This window comes from Hyla sarda, chromosome 3, assembly GCF_029499605.1.
Source record: "Hyla sarda isolate aHylSar1 chromosome 3, aHylSar1.hap1, whole genome shotgun sequence".
Taxonomy (NCBI): domain Eukaryota; kingdom Metazoa; phylum Chordata; class Amphibia; order Anura; family Hylidae; genus Hyla; species Hyla sarda.
Window position 1 is genome coordinate 120,538,394 of NC_079191.1, and position 6,814 is coordinate 120,545,207.

The following is a 6,814-nucleotide window of genomic DNA, read 5'->3' on the forward strand; positions in this document are numbered from 1 at the left end:
GGGAGACAACGGATAGACAAGCAGGGGTGCTTCTGGACAACGGAACCGTTTCGCATGCTCTGACGCTTCAACTGGTCCTGACCAGTTGGAGCGTCAGAGCACGCAAAACGGTTCAGCCGGTGTAGGAATCAGCTGCGTGGATATTTGAGCCCTCAGGTGTGTCTGCAGGTTGTCTTATGAGGAAGAGCTGAGGTTGTCTTATGCTGTTCTATAGATTGCTACTTTCATTTCTCAGAGGTTTTGTTAAAAATGACAGAAGCGAGCTGATTGGTTTCTATGGGCAACTGGGCAACTTTTCCTCTGGACAGGTTTTGATAAATCTCCCCCTAAGTGTTCAAAGGGAAATAAAGCATGGGAGCAAGGATCCTCTACATCAGCCCAACAGAAAAGACCCCTCAAACCCAACTCCCGCACCATACAACCAACTGGGAGATCTGGATGATTACAAGTATGACTGCATAGGTCAGGACGGAGAAAACAACCTAAACTTTCCTGAGCAGTACCCCAGACATAGCGGAAAAAAGACATCAGTCCTAAGAGGGAGCCCAAGGGAAAGGAGACACTCCAAAGGAAGGAATTTGGGTGGACAGGGGTGAGCCACAAGTTCTCCAGCTCCATCCATGTGCTGTAAGTGTGATAAGAAGACCATGCAGCTAGGTGGCGTAAGGGGGCTGCCCAATAGTATTTAGCCACGTCCGGGACAGCCAGCCCCCCATCCACCTGCCAGCCATCATAACATAAATCGGAAGACGATGTCTCTTAGCATTCCAGATAAAGTGGAAGATGGCAGATTGGAGAGAGTGAAAAGCAGATAGCGGCACCCGAACCAGAAGTGTCTCAAAAAGGTAAAGCAATTTAGGGAGGACCGTCATTTTCACAATACGACCAACAAACGAGATGTACTGGGACCACCATTTTACTATGAGGGCCTGAAGCTTGCGGAATAGGGAAGGAAAATTAGCCAAGTATAGTAAAGAATAGCGTGGGGTGAGGAAGACACCCAAGTATTTAAGAGCAGAAGGGGACCACTTAGAGTAATTAGCACAGAGAAGAGCAGACAGAGACGAGGGAAGGTTTAGAGGCAGTGCCTCCATTTTGGAGAGAGTCACCTTTATAACCATAGATCACACCATAGGAATGCAAAACTCTATAGAGAATAGGAAGGGAGTGTATAGAGCAAGTAAGAAGGATTTTGTTCCCAAACAGACAAATCTTGAACTCCAATTCATGCAACCGCACCCCAGAGATGTTCGAGTCCCCCCAAATCAGAGCAGCCAGAGGCTCAATGCAGAGAGCAAAGATCAGGGGAGACAACAGACATCCCTGCCTAGTACCAATAAAGAGAGGAAAGCTCGGAGAATTCACATGAGGAAACTTGAGATAAGCAGTGGGAGAGGAGTAGAGGCCCCGCAGTGCAGTCAGGAAATTACCTGTAATTCCAAATTTACAGAGTGTAGCAAAGAGAAACTGCCAACCCAATCTATCAAAAGCCTTTTCCGCGTCAAGGCTGAGGACTAGGGCTTGCTCAGAATGCTGATTGATCAGGTCAATAAGGCCCACTACCCATCTTGTGTTATCTCCTCCCTGACGGCAAGGAATTAAACCCCCCCCTGATCCTTATGAATAATGGAGGGAAGGAAACAACACAGGTGTGCCACCAAGACCATAGCTAACATCTTTAAGTCAGAATGGGCCAATAACTAGAACAATCGTGAGGGTCCTTGCCCGGCTTAGGAATGAGAGTAATCAGAGAGTGCAAAAAAAGACTGAGGAACCTCCGCCCCCCACCCCCCATTAAAGCGTTGAAAAGAGAAGCAAGTTTAGGGAGCAGAATGGGAGCAAAAGTTTTATAGCTCAAATAAGTAACGCCATTCAGACCGGGGGAGCTCCCCGTGGGAAGAGATTTAGAACCTCCCCAATTCATCTAAAGTAATTGGCGCATTCAAAGCGATCAGCGTCACAGAGGGTCGGCAAGCGACACTCAACCAGAAAGGTATTCAGGGCAGCATGCGCTCCACCGGGTCGGACGTGAGCTGGAAGGGAAGAGAGTAGAGCTTAGAATAGTAGGCCAGGAAAGGATAGGAGATAACTTCAGGATGATAGTGAAGAGTACACGAGGAATCCCTCAGAGCCGAGGGGGACTGGGCAGCAGCATGGTCCCACAGGTGCCCAGCAAGCATGGTATGGGCCTTATTACTCTTTTCATAAAACCTCTGGTTAGCATAGAGGAGAAGGTGTTCAACTTTGCAAAGTGCCAGATCACCTTACTGAGCCCACAATGCCACCAGCCATCATGGTAGCTCCGAGACTAACGGGGAGACTAACATGAGAGCATGAAAGCAATACAATCACCCCGAACAACCGATTTATGTGCTTCCCATAAGACAGCTTGGGAGGTGACAGAGCATTCATTAGTGGCAAAGTACTCAGACATACAAGCTTGGATCGAGTCCCAGGAGGGCATAGATTTAAGCATAGGGCAGAGTCATTCAGTCGCCAATGACCGCGCCAGGGAGAGGAGTACTGAGGAGAAAAAGAGAGCAAGACCGGGCTATGACCCAGCCAGAAGATCAGTTCCAGAGACAGCATGCACAACAACGGGAGATTTTCAAAAAAATAATCAATAAGCATTTGCAACTGATGGGGATTGGAGTAGAAAGTAAAATACCGGTCCATCGGATGATTAATACGCCAAGGGTTGTATAGAGAGGAGGAGCGACTGAGAAAAATGGATGCAAGATGCAGCTGAGCAGGGGAGGAAGGACTGGTTGTAAGAGAGTGGTGGTCCATAGAAGGGGAGAAAACCAGATTAAAATAACCCCGAGAGATGTAAAGCTGAGGGAGGATACCTATGGAGCTTAGCCAAAACCCTATGCAAGAAGGGCATCTGGGAGACATTCGGAACATACACATTACAGAGAAGGAGGGGCTTACCGCCCAAAGAGCCTTCAACTATAACGTAAATCCCTCAAAGTTAATAAAGGAGGAGGTAACCTTTACAGGGCAGGACTCAAAAATCAATATAGCTACACCTGCTACTTTCCTATCAGAGGTGGCCAAAAAAGCTTGGTTATAAAGGTGATGTAAAAACTTAAAGTTACCAGAATGGTCAAAGTGCGTCTCCTGAAGAAACGCAATGTCGGCCCTCAGCTAAGTCAACTCCCGCTGTACAAGGTGCCGCTTAGGGGGAGGAGTTGAGTCCCTTAACATTCAAGGAGACGCATTTGACCATGATGGAACACAAAGAAGGAAAAACATAAGCAAAAATAGCCACTCACAAAAACCCATAAAGCATACAAATACATCCAGAGGAAGGACACTTGCCCAGCGGAAGGGATCTGGTCCCGAAGAGCCTGAAAAAGTAGGAAGGAAGGGGAAGGTCCGGGGAGGGATGGTAAAACAGACAGGACAGAACAAAACAAGACACATAAGAAGAGAGCAAATAAGGAACAAATCCAAAAACAGACCAATGACCCAGAGGTCAAAGAGGAGGCCAAAAGACAGTAAAGTGGCAGGTAAAACGGACACCTTATATGAATCCAGCCAGTTGACATGGCCTCAGAGGGGAGGTGAGAGAATGACAAAGGAGGGGAGAACGACCAGAGAAGGTCCAACTCCGCCCCCCTAGGCCATGGTAAGCAGCAACCATGAAACGTGACCTGAAGGTAAACAAAGCATGTCACTAAACAATATTCAACTAGATGAAGGCACAACTGAAGACATGCAAACTATTGATCACAGCTCAGGAGAGAACCAGAAATAGGAGGCTTCGCTTGTCCAAGGAGAAGCAAAGACAGCCAGGCTCAAACGTAGACATCCTCAGGGTGGGGAAGGAGTGGATCCCCACTGACCAGGGGAGGCAGGACCCGGCTGTGCACCAGATCACCGCTTGGGAACCGGCTACCACACTGGAGGGAATGGCGGGGGAGGGGTCAATCCCCAGTCCACCACTGGAGGGATGGGGACATCAAGGGCAGAGTAGAAGGTCAGATGGTCCGACACGGACCACAGAACAGCAGAGCGGCCATCCTTGTGAGCATGAAGTTCAAATGGGAAATTCCACCTATAGGCAACTTGATGGCTCTGCAGCGTAGCAAGAAAGTGCTGGAGCATCCGTCTCTGACAAGTCCTGAAACAGCTGAATAGGGGTTCCGTCAAAGTTACACAGGGTACGGGCCTTCGCCATTATGGCCTCCTTGAGTTGGAAATCATGCATGCAGTAAATAACATCCCTCGGAGATCCCGTGGAGGATTTAGGGTGGAGAGCCCAATGTGCTCTGTCCAGCTTTATTTTGAAGCTGAAGGTCCTCCTCCTGAGCCACCTCCGGGAGACCACGGACCCGAATGTTGTTGTGCCATCTATGGTTATCAAGATCCGCCACATGGTTATGGAGGTCGTTGAGAAAGGTTGTTTGAGAAGCAATGGTAGACTGCAGCTGCGCCACATAGGCTCTGGTAGAATCATGGGCCTCCTCAACTCTGTCAGAGACAAGCTGTAAGTCCTGCTGGAGGGAAGATATTTCAGCCTGACAAGTGTCCTTAACTTCAGAAATCAAAGAGCGAAAGTCCTACTTAGTAGAGATTTGAGAAAGAAGCTGGCTCTAGTCAGAAGGAGTGGGAGAGGGAGCAGGAACACCTGAGCAGTCCAGTTCAGCATTGGACAAGGCATTCCAGGGCAGATTATCACCCGCAGGTGGTGGTGCAGCACAGGCTCCAGAAGAGGAAGCAGCACCCCTCTGGGAGGTGAAGCAAGGGGCCCCTGCATTCAATATGCTAGATGTCAGTATCCTTTGGGGCTTAGGAGGTGAAGCAGGAGGGTCCAGTGATCGCCGTGTAGGGTCTTTGAGGGAGCAGGCTGGAGAGGCCCGAGGGACCTGGGCAGGAGGCAGGGTCCAATCCACAGACAGGGGTTTGAGGCAGATGAAGAGGGGTTCCCTAGTCCTGCAATGGAGACGATGCAGTCTCAGCCACCAGGGAAGCCCAAGATGGCAGCCGCATGGCCTGTGGGGGAGAGGCAGGGAGACCAAGGGCCGGGAGCATCTGGCAGGGAGGGGTGCTCACCTCAAGCTGTCAAGTAGGGGATATCCCAGGTGACAGAGGCCCAGCAAGAGCAGCGGAGGAGTCCTGTCGAGTTCCAGTCGCAGAGACAACTGGGGGGCCGCCTGGAACACCAGCTGCGGAGGAAGAAGATGGCACCCACAGTGCTCTAGGGCCTGGCGTCAGGAGATCAAGAACAGTACCCCCAGAAGGATCTGACCGGCAAACAGAGCAGCCTTGATCCGAGCACTGCAGCAGTGCCAGACCAGTAATGGCAGGCGGGAGGCCTGCAGCCGGAGAAGGAGGCGGGTAGAGGAACCTGGCGATGCCCACAGGAGAAGCGGAGGACAGCCGGGCGGAAGAGGAGCGCCTCTGGGGCTGGCAGGAGGTTCTCCCCATTAGGTTGGTACCGGTCACCAGCTCATTCAGCATGTGGCCATCTTCCTCAGCGCCTCACCACGCCCCCCGCTGTCTGTGATATTTGTAAGTAAGGGGAGGATTTTTAAGTGCATTTATGCAATTAATTTTTTTTTTTTTATTCAATACTGCTGGATTTCTTGTGAATCCTGCTGTGTATGAATATTGCAATATCTGACTGCCCACACCATTACGCAAACTTATTTCTAAATCATCATGTCACCATCTACATTGCAACATGTGTAACCTCAAATGACTTTTTTATGAGAAGTTACTGGGACAGTAATGTATCACCTAGACAACGTTGTCATTAGACTTGCCTTCCTTTGCCCTGGTAGAAGCCTGTGCAGTGTTGACCAATCCGATTATTATACTATGCATAAGGGTAGTGGAGGTAGTGCTGTGCTGACAGTTTTTGAGACACAGGTGTAAACAGGAGTGAAAGGCCCCATAGTGGAGAATAAAATGGCCCAATCTGCCCAGCATCTGGTTAGGACGTGTTGACTGTTTGCTCCTTATCACCTTCATAGGCTCCAAACATATGTACGTGTTTTCCTGTTTCCTGAAAATCCCTGTACTAGTCATGGCCACCTTTTCAAATAAGGGATGTCACCAACCTGAGGTTGAATCCTTAAAGGGGTTATCCACCATAAGGTGATTTTAGTACGTAACTGGCAGACAGTAATGGACATTACTTAGGAAGGATCTGTGCTTGTCTTGGGGCTAAATGGCTATGTTGTGAGATTACCGTACCATAACACTGTGGCTAGCTGTTTGTGAACTACAGATCCCACAATTACATCTTCCTCCCTCTCACACATCAGCCACCCCACCCATTGAAACATAAATGAGCTGCAACCATTCAAGTCAGTGTGGTTTTCAATCAGCGTGCCTACAGCTGTTGCATTAGTTGCAGATTGATCTCTCTCCCACCAAGCGATCGCTCCACCCATTGAAGCAGACAGGCTCCCTGTCATCAGCTGACTAGTGAGTCAGGTCTCGGCCGCATTGCAACCTGGGAAAAATCTGAGACAACAGTCATTTTGTATGCGGATAAAAATAAATATTGGAGTGAAAATCACAGAAGAACTGTGAGAAAACCGTCACACACAGGTACAGACACTACATTATGAACTACACTAACTTTACAGCCCCTGTAGCCAGGGCTGGCGTTAGGTCGGGGCAAACCAGGCAATTGTCTAGGGCCCCCATCCCCCAGGGGGCCCCCTGCCAGCTGCTCAGTAGCGGATCAGCAGCGGGCCCGGACACTTCTCCTGCTTTTTCTATTTTTAGGTTGGCAGTATAGTTCCCCCACATTAGGTTGGCAGTATAGTTCCCCCACATTAGGTCCCCCCTCTCC